Raw genomic sequence first — 4,908 nt, forward strand, 5'->3', positions numbered from 1 at the left:
GCCCCGCTGCCATCTCCGGTGGCCGCGGCTCCGCCACCGCCCGGCGCCGCAGTCCCGGCCACCGGACGCCGCCCCCGCCGGCCGCCGTCCCCGCCTTTGACGGCGTCGCCTCGGGAGGCGCGCCCCAACCCGGCTGCTACGGTGGCCAGATCTGGATCTCAGATCCAAAATTCTAGGGTTGACTTTTTCCCTCTCCCTCTAGATTTTTATGCTATCTTTGATCAGTGATATCTCCGCAACCGTAGCTCCGTTTTGGGCATATTATATATCGAAATCTTCGCCTCGACATGTGCATCATTTCATTCCATTGCATCATTTGCATTTGAGGTCATCTTGACGCCCAAAATGCTGTTAGAAGGAGGCTTCGTGAGTTAAATCGCAGATCCGTTAGTTCATCATGCACTTTTGTCATTTTTGCCATGTTTAATTCGTGCATGATATGCCTGTGACCCTTTGGGATGAATTGTTAAGCATTTTGTCTTCTTTCCAGAGGTGTCACCCATGCATTTTTAGGATGTGTGAGTTGTTCTGTGCAAGCTTGCGAAGAGAGGTACCTGAGATTGCAGATTTCAGAGACTTGGTGATTTTCACTAAGTCTGGGATATTTTAGTTCATGATGCTATATGTCCAGCTTGTTTCCTAGTGATCCGTGCCTCTTTTGAGGATGATCAGTAAGGGAGTTTTGATATTTATGTTATGCTCTATCCATCCATGTCTTTGTTTGCATATGTGGAGTGCTCTAGGTTGACTCAATCGAGCTCAACTTTTGCTTCGTTGTTAATCTGGGCAGATCGTCAACTTGTTTGCGATTTTGCCGATGCTCCGTTAGTGTTCCATGCATGCTATGCCTTTGTTCTTGCCATGTGTAGCTAGCACATTGTGCCTTCTTGCTGGTTATATGCTTCCCTTGCCATGACTTGCACCGTAGTGAGTGCATCGAGCTCGTTTACATGCCTTCGTGAGTTATATTTCAGCGTGTCTCAGTTTTCACTAAGTCTGAAAACTGATTGTGTTCGAGCTATGTTCATGAGCTCGGTAGAGTATTTTGTCAACCCTTTTGGCCCCAGGTCACTTTGGGTGTTTTATTAAGATTGTTGAGTAGCTCCATGCCATGTTCTTACTTGTCATGTTCAGGTTTTCTATCATGTTGTTTTGCTGCTCCGAAGAGAGCATCGTGATCTGAAATTTCAGACTAGTGTTAATTTCACTAAGTCTGAAATCTGTTTTGCATTTGCGTTTTAGCCATGCTTGTTTGAACCTCTTAATGGATGAATTTGCCTATGGCTCAGTGCCAGTGTTTTGTCAACCATCTTGTGTACATCACTGCCATGTATTTTGTTTTCATGTTTGGTGGCTGTAGCATGTTCATTTCGTTGCATTTAGATGTCTACTTGCTGTAAATCGCAGACCGGTGTCATATCTTAAAACGCTCGCCATTTCCAAACCGTAACTCCGATTCCAATGATCTTTATATTGTTTTCAAGCGATTTAATCCCCTCTATCCAGTGGCACACTTGGTTTTCCAAGTTGATGCCAGGTTCATGCATTTCCTGTCATATCTTGCATTTTGCATCCCGCATCGCATCCCGCATAGCATATCGTCATTTCATCATATTGCTTGGTCTTGCCCGTGGTTGATTGTATCCTTGTTGCTTGTTTGTCTTGTTGGGTAGAGCCGGGAGACGAGTTCGCTACCGAGGAGCCCGTTGAGTTTGCTTGTGAGGATCCAGTCAACTCTGACAACTGTGCAGGCAAGATGATCATACCCTCGAAATCACTACTATCTTTGCTATGCTAGATTGCTCGCTCTTTTGCTTTGCCAATGCTACGATGCCTACCATTTGCTTGTCAGCCTCCCAAATTGCCATGTCAAACCTCTAACCCACCATGTCCTAGCAAACCGTTGATTGGCTATGTTACCGCTTTGCTCAGCCCCTCTTATAGCGTTGTTAGTTGCAGGTGAAGATTGAAGTTTGTCCCTTGTTGGAATATGGAGATGTTGTTCCTTGTTGGAACATGTTTACTTGTTGGGATATCACAATATATCTTACTTAATTAATGCATCTATATACTTGGTAAAGGGTGGAAGGCTCGGCCTTATGCCTGGTGTTTTGTTCCACTCTTGCCGCCCTAGTTTCCGTCATATTGGTGTTATGTTCCCGGATTTTGCGTCCCTTATGCGGTTGGGCTATAATGGGAACCCCTTGACAGTTCGCCTTAAGTAAAGCTCTTCCAGCAATGCCCAACATTGGTTTTACCATTCGCCACCTAGCCTTTTCTTTCCCTTGGGTCGGCCAGCCCGAGGGTCATCTTTATTTTACCCCCCCCCCCGGGGCCAGTGCTCCTCTGAGTGTTGGTCCGAACTAGAGCCCTGTGCAGCGCCCCCTCGGGGAAACTCGAGGTTTGGTTTTAGTTGTACGGATTGCTCATCTGAGTGTGCCCTGAGAAAGAGATATGTGCAGCTCCTATCGGGATTTGTCGGCACATTCGGGCGGTGTTGCTGGTTTAGTTTTACCCTGTCGAAATGTCTTGTTGTACCGGGATACCGAGTCTGATCGGAATGTCTCGGGTGGAGGTCTATTCCTTCGTTGACCGTGAGAGCTTGTCATGGGCTAAGTTGGGACACCCCTGCAGGGTATTATCTTTCGAAAGCCGTGCCCGCGGTTATGTGGCAGATGGGAATTTGTTAACGTCCGGTTGTAGAAAACCCGAAGTTGACCTTAATTAAAATACATCAACCGCGTGTGTAACCGTGATGGTCTCTTTCCGGCAGAGTCCGGGAAGTGAACACGGTTGTTGGAGTTATGCTTGACGTAGGTAGTCCAGGATCACTTCTTGATCATACTTTTATCGACCGTGCTTTGCCTTCTCTTCTCGCTCTCTTTTGCGAATAGGTTAGCCACCATATATGCTAGTCGCTTGCTGCAGCTCCACCTCATACCTTCACCTTACCCATAAGCTTAAATAGTCTTGATCTCGCGGGTGCGAGATTGCTGAGTCCCTGTGGCTCACAGATACTTCCAAAACCAGTTTGCAGGTGCCTATGTTACCGAGCAGGTGACGCAACCAAGCTCAAGGAGGAGCTCGATGAAGATCTCGTCCGTTATGTGGTTTCGTGTTAGTTGATCAGTAGTGGAGCCCAGTTGGGGTCGATCGGGGGCCTTTTGTCGCATTTGGGGTTCTTCTTTTATTTTGGTTCCGTAGTCAGACCTTGATTGTATCTGGTTGTTGTAATGCTTTATTCATGTAATTGTGTGAAGTGGCGATTGTAAGCCAACTATGTATCTTTTTCCCTTATTGTATTACATGGGTTGTGTGAAGATTACCTCACTTGCGACATATGCCTTCAATGCGATTATGCCTCTAAGTCGTGCCTCGACACGTGGGAGATATAGTCGCATCGAGGGCGTTACAAGTTGGTAATCAGAGCCATCCCCGACCTTAGGAGCCCCCATTGCTTGATCGTTTTTAGCAGCCGAGTTGTGTCTAGAAAAATGTTTTGAGTCCTTAGGAATTATATATCGGAGAGCTTAGGAATTCTTTTACTTCCCAGTCTCCTCATCGCTCTGGTAAGGCATCCTGACGTAGAGTTTTGACTCTTCTCTTCTCAAATTTCACAAAAAAAAAATTTAGGATCACGCGAGTATCTTGGTTTTGTTCCGATGGTTTTGTGACGAGAACATTGTTCTTGGTGCCTCCTGTCTTTAGGGGTTGTGGCAGTGTCCCGGGGAGTTGAGCTCCAAGGTGTTGTCGTCACAATTTTATCGTTGCAATTCTGGTATACTTGAGATATGTTCGCCGACATCGAAAATCTATTTTATGCAGTTCGTTGGTGAGATAACCTCGACGCCACCCAGTACTGGGGCGGGAGTTCGGGAGTATCGCCATAACTTGTATAACGGATGATTTTCGAAGGTTGAGGTAGATGATTTCCGAAGGTTTCTTGGTTATGTATTGAAGGATGGATACAGCTGGATGTAGGATTTGCTAGTTTGGGTGAGATATTATGCTTCCCCTGTATCCCCAACACCTGATTGCATAACCTGAAAATTTCGGGAGTTTCATAGGTGGGAATTCAAGTAGCTCTTAGGATATCTTTCCGACGGATGTATGATATGAAATTGGGGTTCGACGTCTAGTGGTCCGCCTATTCACGGTCGATTTTACAGTGGTCTCGTTGTGTCTTAAAGAGTCCTTGGCTATGCCGACTCGGGGACGCTTCGTATGTCATGTGCACTGCCTTGTACATGATGGTGCTGTACGATCGAGCCCGTGTAGGCCCCACCACGAAAACTTCGGACGAAATCTCTATCATATGTTTGTTCTGGCCAATCCTTTGTTTTGTTTTGAGTTGTGGTATTCGAGTTGCTTCGAAGTCAAATGTTGAATCCATACCTTTCCTAAATGGTGTTCTCATATTGCTATGTGAATACTAATCCTTCTTGATCATCGAGTTTGTCATGTCAATTCTTTCCAACCGGCGTGCTTCTTCAAGTGGATTCGATCATTTCAACATTTGCAAGATCATTTATCACTTCTTCTCAACGGTGTTTGTTTCATCCGTCTCCAAGTTGCCTTTGTTTTTCCCACCCTCCCTCCCTTTTGTTTTTCTTCAAGGACTAAGATTTCTTCTTCAAGTATCCATTTTATTGATGGGAAGTCTCTCCATTCTTTTCCGTCAATGTTCTTATCCGGTGATTCTCAAGAAGATACTAACGGAGCTCCAAGTTCATCACTCTTCATTCTCGTTTTCTTCTCCGGTGGATTTACCTCAAGCTTTCGGTGTTGATCATATCCTTATCCTCGTTCAAATGCTATCCCATGCTGATGCTCCTCATATTCATTCATTTCTCGCTATTAAATTGTTCCGGAGTGCTCAAGATGTCTCGAAGATTCGTGTTTCCACTC

Source organism: Triticum aestivum, chromosome 5A (genome assembly GCF_018294505.1).
Source record: "Triticum aestivum cultivar Chinese Spring chromosome 5A, IWGSC CS RefSeq v2.1, whole genome shotgun sequence".
NCBI classification, from domain to species: Eukaryota; Viridiplantae; Streptophyta; class Magnoliopsida; order Poales; family Poaceae; genus Triticum; species Triticum aestivum.